General features: G+C 46.5%; 1 protein-coding gene across 1 annotated transcript in view; it reads right to left on the reverse strand.

Moving 5' to 3' along the window:
* The window catches only part of LOC138513680 (V-type proton ATPase 116 kDa subunit a 4-like), a 4,716,919-nt gene that overhangs the window by 3,608,319 nt on the left and 1,095,818 nt on the right, over window positions 1-12,782 (reverse strand). The gene's annotated exons all lie outside the window — the stretch shown is intronic.

The raw sequence follows: 12,782 nt of genomic DNA on the forward strand, positions 1-12,782 counted from the left end.
CTTGAAATATTTATTCTATACACTTCTAGATAAACACATTGATCACAGTTATTAACCAAGTTAAATTCAGTCAAGAAAAGTATACACAACGCCCTAGTTAAATTGTAGACAAGTTTGAGCAAGAGTGAAAACTGAGCAAAACGGCACAGTGAAAACCAAACAAATGGCACGATGACAATTTCTCACAAGGGAGGGAAAGCAGAAGTTATACAGAAATATCTTCTTACACACCCTAGCAACACTACCCATAAATTTGTGAACAAGTTTAGGCAAGGCAGTACTTTAGCATAAAGAATACTGAAATGAAAACCAAGCAAAATGGCACTTTACAGGTTATAACAGTGGGAAGAAAAAGGTGGTTATAAGAAGTAGGTGCACCAACACAGTTCTAGTTGAGAAGCAATCTAGAGAAGGCAGTTCTAACAAATTTAGCCAGAGTCAATATGCCTGTGCCAGAGTCAGTGGTACAGGGCAAGGGCCCAGGAGCAAAATATTCTTGTAGCTGTAGTCAAGTCTTTGGTTAACGATTTGAAAAGGCGGATGCAGAAGGTCAAAGACAATGTTCAGAAAGAGGGGCGGCCAACCCAACAGGTAGGTGAAGGATTTAAAACACCTTCAGCACTACCACGCAGAAAGGGGCGGCCTGGCGGAACAATGTACCTTTAAAATGAAGAAGTGGCTCCTGCGGTGGCGGTTGTTCCTGGTACTTCCTGCAGTTCGGGGGATCCAGCAGAGGAAGAGAGGCTCTCGTCGTGGAGGAAGGTTCGAGTTACTGCACTACCCAGGGATTAAACCAGCCGCGATGCTGCCCGACGAATAAAAAGGTACGCTCCTTCAAATCGCGGTCCGGGTGGACTGGTGCCTGGCTATCCGGTCTCCGAGTACAGGGTACTGGCGATTCGACCAGAGCAGGTCCGAGAAGGCAATTGGCAAACTGGTTGGCCCCACCAGCTCAAGGGAAGAAGGCTCTTGCAGATGAAGATCTTTTCTCGTCGTATTGAGAAAAGTGGTGAGACGCTGCAGCAGGGCTTCACCGGTGGTTCAGTCGTTGCAGGTGTCTTTGGCTTCTCTCCTCTTCGGCTTCTTATTTACAGTGGCGACGTCTTGCTCTTCCAGCCCTCAGGACCCTGCTTCTATGCAAAAAGATCCCCATTCATACAGCCTAGCTGTCACTCACATGGTGGAGTGGTCATCTTGGCGGGCGACACTCCAGAATATCAGGATAGTGCGCGACATGGGATGCTGAGGCAACCCTGTCCAGGGGTCCTACTTCCCCTCCCACACAATGGACCCACCCCAGACTCAGAGGCGCCTAAAGGAGGGCTTCTTGGCAGAAGCCCGCCAAAAGGACGAACAAAGGATCCCCGACCTGGGTTAGGAGTTTAGAGAAAGACACGAGAAAGAATTTATATTAAAGTTCTGGCAAATAAAACCTACCGGAGTAAAGTTAATATTAAAATACACCGGCGGTATGTTAGAGGCTGTCAGAAAATGTGGTAGCCTCGAACAATGGGAAAATCCCATAGGGAAATATTTGCGGTCGAATATTTACGGTAGTACCCACTGCCACCAGCCAGAAACTTTTGAGAGAGGGACTGTACGGTACCCTCTCGAAAATGAACATAAGGGAAAAACTATTAACCCTTCCCAATACCTCCATAGTAAGATGGGTTGTACTAGTTTAGTTCACAAAAATTGACTAGTAAAGTCAATGGGGACTTTACATGCCCTGGGAGACAGTAGTCAGTCCCAGGGTATGGAGTCTATGTTTGGGGGTCGCTACGACACCCCTGTGTCACTGCACGGAGGATGCTGTGCAACACATGTTAATAAAGATGGTGCCTATGGAGGTGAGAAAAACCCCATAGACATTAAACACAAAAATAGACTAGAACACACATAGCAAAAATGTCTATGAATGGGAAAAGAGTCTCACTCTTAGCAGGAGAAAAAACAAACCCTTCAAATCCAGCAACAATGTTGGGAGACTCTTATAGGTAAGGGAAATTAGCCATAGAATGAGAATTCTCCCTAACAACGTCCTTTTCTTGTTTGAATAAGCGCAAAAAGACTTTCAACTCCTACAGAAGGCATAATGCAAGACCCCCACTTTAATCATGCCAAGCTTCTTGAAATAATTAATCTTGCAGACAAGATGCTTCTAGTATCAGGTAAGGAGCAGCGTTGTCCCAGGTGGAGAATGGAGAAAAGAAGCCAATCCTTTTCATCAGTAGGAGCTACAGCCATGCGAAATAGGAAATGTTACTCACCACAGTGATACCTGTACTCCTAGTCCTAGGTCTGCTTTCCTCCATGCTTATGGGAGATTCTGGGGAGCCGGGACAGGATCAGAGACTTCAGCAAGCACAGTGTGTGAGGAATAACCATCTGGCAAGGGTACAAAACCCTGACTATTATTTTTTATTAGTACATGCAATGATGCAGGTGATTCCTTCTCCAAAGAAGTACTCTGCTAACCAGATTCCCCTTTGCCCCAACTCCATGCCAAAAGCATAGTGCACTGCTGCATCAGTAGCCTGATCTGTAGCACCCGCTCTTCTCGTGGCAGAGAACAGGTTCAAAGGTCACAAGATTCCCACTCGACTGCTGCAGCGACATCAATGTCACTGCTGCACAGGGGTGACATTTAAGGTATGCCCTTGTGACCCAAACTAGAATGATCATGAGTACCCAAAGCTGGTAGCAGGGTAACCTCTAAGAATAAGGTATGCCCGAGTTTAGGCATAGTGCATGGCGCTATTTATGATCAGGGCTGCCACATCCCAATTAATATCGTACATGTGTCAGCTCCTGTGAGTCAGCTTTGCTGTGGAAGGGAATCTGCATTGGGGTCAGACGGTCTGATAATGCCACACGCCAGGACAGAAACCCAGAGGACCCAGCCTCTTTGATTCTATTTATGAGGGCTGGTAACCCCCTCACCCAGAGGCTGCTGCACAGCAGACAGCTCACTGGGGCCCAGGTATCAAAGGTTCACACCCATTCAGGAGTACCACCTTCACATCAGGGTGATGGAGCAAAGCACTTTTGGCAATTGAACCGTGTGCAGACTTTACGAGGCAAAGCAAAACAAATTCAAGGAATTATATGTAAAACCTAGATGCAGAAGCACAAGTCCTCACTCTGTAGCCAGTCGTACGACCAAGTTCCTACAGCAATACAGCTACACAACTGATGACGTGATAATCTTTTTACACCATCTTTAAATAGCTTAACTGGCAATTTATAATACAAAAATTATTAAGGTGAAAGCGCAACATTGGACTGCTCCATTCTCCTAGCACTTTTGGCGTGACATCAACAGGGCGAAATCCGCTCCAGACAGGAGAAGAGATTGGTCTACAGCTAGCCAGCTTTAGGGGTCAATCGGCAGAAGACTTGCGCCTTTATAAGAAGGGGTCTCTCACTCCTTTAGCAAAATTCCCCTAGGTCCTCAAGGATCCTTTAAGTTTGAAGAGATGTTCTGAATTTTCTCATCTGGACTTCCTTTCAGACAGTTGCACTGTCCATAGTCCTCAGCTTGAGGTGAAGGAGCCGTCCAAGACAGAAGGAAGATCTGCCCCCTAACCACTTCTAGGGCACTTCAGGGGTGATCAGTGCTGTGGACCAGGACCAACCATTCTGCATTGCATCTCCTAAAGCTAGGGGAGCAGACCCTGAATGGAAGCATCCTGCCCTTGAGTCCTTTGTGAAGGCCTCACAGCAACCTGCATCCTGAACAGGGAAGGTGCTGAAGTCTGCATTCCTCCAACCAGCCAAACAATTGCACTACATTTAAACCAGCTCGACACAATATCATGTCCTAGCGAAGCACCTCACCTCCTATGCCCGAAGTGACTGCGGAATGCCGGAACCCAAACCAAATCACTGTAGGGTCACTCACTGACTAATCAGGAGGAGCCCGGAAAACTTAGAAAAAAAAACGCAGCTAGTGCTTTTTTTTTTTGTAAAAAAAAATAAATAGCACTTACCGAGATTCAGCTGCAGCTTTCCTGCTCTGGTCTCCGGTCCGCGTCCTCCGAGTCCCGGCACTAATGAAGGGAAAGCCAAGCAGCGGTAGCCTTTGTTTACTACAGCTGGCTGGCTGGCTTTTCCTTCATTAGTGCCGCAAAAGCCAGCACAGGAGAGCCTCCATTTCACAAAATGGCTGCGCCCCTGTGCTTGCTTTTTCGAATTTTGAGCTTGAATAGCTCAAAATTTTACATAGGAAGTTTTAAAACAGAGGATGCTAGTATTTATTTTTTATGTGGCCTATCTATTTTTGAAATAAAATTTTTTACTAGACCATCCCTTTAATTTGTTATGTTAAATGATTTTTGTTGAGAATTTGAAAAATTACAAATTGATACTTATACAAGTAAATTTCATCTGTAATGTCAACATACCCTAAGACAACTCGTATATATAAAAAGAAAACAAAAAAAGAGAACCTCACTAAGTATAATAATGAATAAACAAGTATTTTATCATTCTTAAAATTAGCTTACTGAAATTGAATATGATAAAAGCAAATATTAAGATGCACAAGGGGAGACAGACTAGACAAACTAAAAGACAGTAGGGAAGATTTTGGACTGTGATACTGCGTTGTTTGGGTCACTACTGGTTCATCTTCACACCCCTCTTGAGTATAGTCTTCCCCATGCCTGCGCTACGACAAAAGGTGAAGGCGCTATATCTTTTGATTGTCACTATTTTACCTTTATGATTCTGTTGTGTTTTGTAGAAGTGTGAGGGCTGAGTGGGCCATTTTACCCATACTCATCCTGGTACTCCTACAGAGCAGAATCCAATTGGTCACACAGCATGCTCTCCCTTTAAATTTAAAAGCTAGGGGCTGAGCTTGTCTGCATAGCGCAGTCACGCCTACAGCCCTGTCTCGCACTCCTACCCCCTCAGACACTTGATCTGCAGAGGACCGGTAGGACCTCGCTACATATCTTTTGGGGTGTGGAGGGTGGGCATATGGAGGAAAGGGGACAGGACTAGGAGTACAGTAGTCACTACGGTAACGTTTCCTGCTCCTACATCCCTTCCCCTTTTCTCCATCCTTATGGGAGAGTACCAAGCACTTCATTATCCCGGGAAAATGGCTCTGAACTGAAGCAAAACGTTTTTAGAACTTCTTGCCCAAATTGCAAATCACTCTGGAGCTTGAGTCCAGCGAATAGTGCCTGCAGACGGCTGACAATGGCTGCCTTGCATACAGCTTCCAAGGGCACATGGTGCTGAAAAGCGAATGCCATGCTCTTTGACCTGGTTAAGTCTGCACGCAATATTTGAAGTGGCGGCATGCCCTGCACCCTAAAAACAGGCATAATGTAAGAGATAATCCACCTAGCTATTGTGAATTTAGCTGCTCCTAGGCCATGGTTTGCACCCCCAAAGGTCAAGAACAGTCTGCCTGAGGACCTGTGAAGCCTAGTCCTCTCGAATCTCAAGGTACTACGAAAGTTGAGGTTGTGCAGTGTGAGAGCTGCTTCCGACTGTGGATCTGTGAAAAACACTGACAATGATCACTTGATTAATGTGACAATTGGACACAACTTTGGATAGAAAGGATGGGTGTGCCATAACGACCCCCATATCCCAATGAAAGGACAGGTATGGCTCTGCAGCTGAAGGAGCCTGCAATTAACTAATGCAGCGTGCTGAAGTAATTGCCACTAGAATGCAGTCTCCCAGCACAAGTGTAGCTCTACGGAAGGCATTGACTTGAAGTGACTGTGCGCAAGCGCAGTTGGAACAACGTTGAGATCCCACGATGCAATAGGGTGTCTGATGGGCGGAAACAGATGGGTTGACTAATTATACCACCTTGTCCATGTTCGACAAGTAATCGCCAATAGCCGTTAGATATGTCTGATAAGAGGACACCTGAGTCCCTGTTTGAATTAAATTAGACGAGAAAAAAGAGGATGGGCCTCATTACGAGTCTGGTGGTAGCCGTGCCGGTAAATCCGGCCGGCTGCTGCCAGACTCATGATGATTTACCGCCGCCTGACTTGCCGGAATTACCAGTGCATTACAGCCCCGGCGGTCCGGTAAATCAGGCGGAGGTCATTATTAGTTTCCATTCCCATTTAGGACTCAATGGGAATGGGGACCGAGGAAACACTGGCACCATGTCGTAATGGTGCTGGTGTTTCCGTGAAAGTCTGAGGCCGGGTGGCGTTATGCCCGTCAGGTCAGACCTGGCGGGCGGGACGGCACACAGCCGCAGACTTTTACTTTGCCGGTCCGGAAACAACGGTGGCGGTTAGCTGACCGCCACCGTTGTTTCCGGACTGGCAAAGTTGTAATGAGACTCGATATCTTTTTTTTTAATTTGATTTAGTTGTAATACAACTTTTTCAAATTATTAGACATTTAGGCAATTTTTTCAAGTTACATGACATTGCACTAAAATGTACATTTCTTTCAACCGACCAAAGAATGCTCCATTCATCACAATTACACTTTTTTCTCCTTGATAAGGAGTACACAAAAAAATCGCACATGATACATTTTATTTGTCTAAATGCTGCATAGTTAAAAGTTCAAGTTTCCTTGAGTATCCGACAACATTCAAATTCAAAGATACCTCTGTGCATCAAATATAATTATCCACATCTTATTCATTGAGAGGTTACAAAATGCACACAAGTTTTTATAAAAATGCTCTGTCTGCATTTCTTTCAGGGTTGAACATTCTACCACAATATGTTTAAGGGTTTCTCTCATAGCCGGCTTCAGACTATCTGCAAGATGCATCCATTTAAGTTGGTGATCATGTAGTTAAAACTGCTCTAGTAAGACAGATCAGCTATCGTCTCTAAAGGACGGATCTGGGAGCGTAATTAGATATTTTGGAACCTCATTAAGTTTTTTATGGCCAAAGTTTCTGTTCTTAAATGCCTTATATTTCAGGCACTGGGCTCTCGTAGAGATCCAGTCATAGGCCCACCATTTCGATTTTGCTTTTCCTGGGTTGTTAGTTAGACCTTCCAAACTTATGTCTGCTAGTTGCATTGCCTCTAAGCAATCTTTGCTCCAAGTAGCTAGGGGTTTATTGGCTTCCAGCCTAGCTCAACCACCGTCAGCATGGAGGCTTGGCATCTCTCAGTCATGGCATTCCAATTAACTAAAGCTCTTAATGATAATAGGCCTAATTCATATCTCACTACCTATATAGGAAATTATTTCAGAATTGGCAGCAAGGTTTTCCAGAAATAGCCTTCGATTAGTGTCCAGTTGGATCTCGAGTGGTTTGGTGTGCACACCATTTTTCAGGGTTGGGACTATCTTCCCTTGGTAATAGTGGATCACGGGGAGATAAGAATATTTCCCGTACTTAGCATGGAGCAGTTTAGCTTGTGATGCTAGAGCCTTTACCTTGTGTTTCAAATCATTGTGATATGGGGCTCTGGCCTAGATATTTGTACTAATGTGCGAGTTCCAAGGAAAGGCCATTTACCGTGCAATTAAAGGCGTGTTTCAGCTTCTTGGTATTATACTGCCATTTTATGATGTTCAACTTGGTCACATTGATTGCAAGCTTGTGTTTATCCGCGTAATTAGACAGATTTTGCAATTGCCTTTGAAGGGCAATACGGGGGCAATCAATGACCAAGTCATCTGCATAAAACAGATGTGTAAGCGGACGACACCGCACTTACCGAGGAAAAGAATAATAAAATTACTCACCGTAGTGACTACCTTACTCCTAAGTCCATAGTCCCCTTTCTACCATACTTTTGGGACATTCCATCCTGTGGGACGGGACCGGAGCACTTTTTGTAAAAAAGCATCACATTGAAAAATGTGTCCTTTTCTTCTTACGCGGGGTAATGCACATGGCTGTACCCCGCCCTCCTTAGCTTCGCATCGCCCTTCAGTCCTTTTCTATCGCCAGGTCTGTGACCATTTAAGCAATAATAGTGGATACTTATTAGAGGGGACGGGGGGCCGGCGTATGGAGGAAAGGGGACTATGGACTAGGAGTAAGGTAGTCACTACGGTGAGTAACTTTATTATACTCCTACATCCCGTCCCCTTTCCTCCATACTTTTGGGAGATTACCAAGCACTCCTTACAGGATAATGGGTGGATGGAACTCCTTTACTGAAAGAGGTTTTTAAGAACAACTTGCCTGAACTAAGCATCAGCCCTGGAGCTCAGATCTAAGCAGTAATGCTTCACAAAAGCCGATGGGGAAGCCCACGTGGCTGCCTTGGCAATGGTTTCCCTGGGAACATATTTTTGGAAGGCAATGGCAGCTGCCTTGCCCCGCACAAGATGGGCATGAATTCCCTTTGGAGGTTGAAGGCTCTGAGTGGAATACGCTTCAGAGATACAGGAAGCAATCCATTGGGAGATAGTTGCTTTCGAAGCCGGCTTTCCTTTGGGGTCTCCGAAGGTCACCAAGAGCTGGGAAGAGCTCCGAAGATTAGATGTTCTGTCCAAATAAAACTTAAGAGCTCGCCTTGCATCCAAATTATGCAGAACCCTCATCTGAAGCCGGTTCTGGGAAGAAAACTGCTAAGGAAATAGACTGGTTCAGATGAAAGTCAGATACCACCTTTGGAAGCAACGAGGGATTGGTCCGTAGGACAACCTTGTCCTTGTGAAAGGTGAGGAATGGATGTTCTACCAACAAGGCCTGAAGCTCGCTTACATGCCTTGCCGAAGTTACCGAAATCAGAAAGGCCATTTTCCATGAATGGAATTTCAAGTCTGCCGTAGCCATGGGTTCGAAGGATTTATGACAAAGCAGTAAGGACACATTCAGATCCCAATTAGGATGCGGGCTGCGCAGAGGTGGATAGAGATGCAACAGACCTGCAAAGTGCCTTTTAATGACAAGGTTTTTCAAAGAAAAGGAGCAAGAGTCTGTGGACAGGTAGGCGGCAATAGCCAACAAATAAGTACTACAAGACAAAACATGCATGCCTGAAGCTTCCAGATGAGAAATGAAAGACAGCACTGTGTCGATATCAGCTTCTCTGGGGTCCAGCTTTTTTGCTAGACACCAGTGACAGAAACTGAGCCATTTGCTCCTATACTCTGACCTGGTCGTAGGTTTTCTAGCCGCTTGGATAATACGCATATTATCCGCGGACAATTTGAAACTCTCTAAAGATTTGAACTCGGGCACCAGGCCACCAAGCTGAATGATTGTGGGGAGGGGTGCCACAACTGCCGATCGCTCTGGTGAAGCAGGTCGGGAATCAGCAGAAGACTGATCGGTTAGCAGACTGACAGATGCTGAAGCTCCGGAAACCAGAATCTGGCTGGCCACCACAGGGCTATATATGAACAGGGGAGTGCAATTCGACAGGTTCCTGAGCTTGCATAGCGCCGGGTGAATCGGAGGAAGAGGCGGAAGGCATAGGCCCTCATGTTGTGCCACAGAATCCCGAGAGCATCCCCCAGGGAAGAGGCTCCGAGCCCGTTCCTGGAAACAAAGAGGAAGTTTCCTGTCCAATAACGTTGCAAAGAGGTCCACTTCTGGAGTGCCCCAATGGTGAAAATGTTCGGAGAGGATCTCTGTGTTCAGCTCCCACTCGTAGCTGACCACCGCTCGCCGGCTGAGAGAGTCTGACGTTACGTTACATTCAGCTGGGACGGAATGTGTACCGCCAACAGCCAGGCACTGTGCTGAATGGCTGTTAGGCAGAAACCTGTGCAGTTCCCTTAGGGACCACTGCAAAAGATTTAAGACTACAGGTGTTGGCAGTAAACCCACTTGGTAGCAGTCTGCACCACCCAGATTTACCTGGTAGCTGTGGCTGAGCAGTCAGACGTCCCTCAAGAAGAGTTAGGCAGTATGCAAAGTATACACAATAGGCACTCAGGTACAATAATACAAGCAAACACTGACCAGAGCTTTGGTATCAAAGTATATAATTATTTATTTAAAAACACACGGTTTGAAACACTCTAGCACTCTTATTGTAAAATATTCTAAACACAGTTACTATTGTAATATATACACCCCTTTTTCCTTATCAGATAAGTCACTGTAAAACACCACTTATTTTCATACAGAGGTGAGCGCTTAACTAGATGGCACTCCAATAAGTTTGTGAGAAAGGGAGGGAAAAAGACAGAATATGGAAAGGTACACCACTCTAAGATTCAGGAACACTGTTAGCAAGGCAGAAGAGCAAAAGTCACTTGTGAGCCAAAGTCCAAAGGCCGGGCCCACTCTTAGAGAGAGCAGAGCACAAATGCGCCCAAGATCACACAGTTACACTAGGCTTTGAATGTCTTGCAGAGGGTTCAAAAAGAGTTTAGAGAGGCTTAGGAAAATTTAGCCAGTGTCTCCCAGGCTAACCCAGGTTCGAAAGCCGGGGGCTAAATCTACCCTGTACAGTCGGTAGCAAGGGAAGCCAGGCGGGACACGGTACCTTAAGTGGGAAGGATCCTCCAGCAGTGGCGGTTGTTCCTGGTAGTGGGTGCAAGTTGCGTCGTCGTCCAGGGGAAGAGAAGATCTCGACTTGGAGGAAAGATGAAGGTCGTTGCACTACCAGGGCAGAAACCAGCCGCTGAGTTTTCCGGTTAAAGGTGGTACCTTTGTTTCGCGGTCGTGGTAAAACGTGGTATCCCGGTTGCCGGGGTGCTTGGCACAGGCAAGGCGGCCACGAGGTACGTCGGGAAGGCGAAAAGACAGTGAAACTGGTTATCCCCCCCAGTCAAAGGAAGAATACTCTCCGGCGGGAGATCTCCTCTGTCGTTGGGAAAAGTGGTGAGGCGGTCCAGCAGGGCTCCACTGGTGGTGGTGGTGTCGTGGCAGGTTGGCTCAGCTTCTCCCTCGTCGGATTCTTAGGTTCTGTGGCGACTTCTGAAATTCCAGTCCCCAAAGCCCTGCTTTTATGCAGCAAACCCCCATTCACTCAGCCTAGCTGTCACTCAAACATGCTAAGTGGTGAGCCGGCCGGCTCACCACTTGGGCCAATCAGGATGGAGTGCGACTTGAGTTGCCTAGGCAACTCAGTCCAAGGTGCCTAAATTCCCCTCCACCCCTCCTAAGTACCCCAGACAGAGTGGCACCACTTTGGAGGGCTTCTGTGGAGAAGCCCGCCAAAAAGTGGAACAAAGGGCTTGACTTGGGTTGGAGTCACAGAAGGGAACACAAACGCCATTTTAGAATCAAGTTTTGGCAAAAAATACCAACCGGAGAATTAATATTAAATAAACCGGCGGTATGTTCGAGGCTACCGTAAATAAAGAAGTAGCCTAAAACAATGGGAAATCCCGTAGGAAAATATTCGCGGTTGAATATAAAAAGTAGTATCCACTGCCACCAGCCAAAACTCGATCAGGGGGGACGGAGACGTGCCCCCTCAACTAACAGACCCTGGGGCAATCTAATTGCCCCAGCCAGTACGTCCACAATATGATGGTTCGTACTGGTTCTGTTCAGAATTTAAGACTAGTAAAGTCAATGGTGACTTTACATGCCCTGGGAGACAGTAGTCAGTCCCAGGGTATGGAGTCTATACTGGGGGGTCACTATGACACCCCTGTGTCACTGCACTGAGGGTGCTGTGTAACACATCACAAAAACACATGAAGCCCTATGGGGTAAAATACCCCATAGCCCATTAAACACATCTAGATCCAAAGAAACACACTCAAATCATGTCCAAGAGTGAGGGTAAAAGAGTCTCACTCTTGGCAGGAGAAAAAAATAAACCCCAAAAATCCAGCAAATCTGCTGGGGGACTCACTAGGTTAGGAAATTCAGCCTAAAAAGAAATACTCCCCAACAATGGCCCATTCCCAAATCTGAATGACTAGATCTACAAGGGGAGGTGACCTGGTACCCCTGCTTGTTGACGTAAAACATGGATACTGCATTGTCCGTGCGGACGCGGACCAAATCGTTCACAATCCCTGGCATGAAAGTTTGAGCGCCAGGAAAATTGCCATAAATTCCAGATAATTTATGTGAAATGGTCTGTCCTGCGGTGACCACAGGTCGAAAACATGAAGATGATCCATCGTCGTGCCCCACCCGATAAGGGAGGAGTCCGTCATAATGGTCACCTAAGGGGAGGGCTCCTGACACCGACATATTGCTGGAAGACCACCACCAAAGGAGATCTGTCATCATGTAGGGTAGAACCAGGATCATTTTGGTGTCAGGGTCCACCACCTGGAGCCAGGAGCTCCGAAGAGCCAACTGCGCAAGTCGCATCTTGAGACGTGCCAGGGGTAGAGCAAGCATGCACGAGGCCATGAGGCCCAGAAGCCTCTGGAACAACCAGGCGAACATGCTCTCTGACTGAATGAAGACGACACGTGGTTAACAGATCCGCCATCCTCTCCATCATCAAGCACACCCTGCAGTCGATTGCGTTCCAATGGAAACGCAGGAATGTCAGGTCCTGAGAGATTGTCATGGAGAATTTCCACCACTTCACCGACAGCCCCAGAGCTGAAGGAGAGACTGAAGATTCCTCGAGGCTTTCAACGGACAGGGACTGCGCAGAAGCCAGTCGGCCAAATATGGATACACATTAATACCTTGTAGCCTTAAAAAGATGCAATGACTGACATCTTTGTGAAGACACATGCCGCAGAGATGAGACCAAAAGGAAGCACTCGAAACTGATAATGCTCCTCTCCCAGGGAGAACTTTATTTGGCATGGCGTAATCATCTTGAATTTCTCTTGGGGAAGAGAAAGGTTGAACTGGGAAAGGTCTAGAATGTTGTGCAGGCCTGCCTGGTTGGGTTTTGGCACCGTAAACAGACGAGAGTAGAAGCTCTACC

This window comes from Ambystoma mexicanum, chromosome 12 (assembly GCF_040938575.1).
Source record: "Ambystoma mexicanum isolate Mex_15411 chromosome 12, UKY_AmexF1_1, whole genome shotgun sequence".
NCBI classification, from domain to species: domain Eukaryota; kingdom Metazoa; phylum Chordata; class Amphibia; order Caudata; family Ambystomatidae; genus Ambystoma; species Ambystoma mexicanum.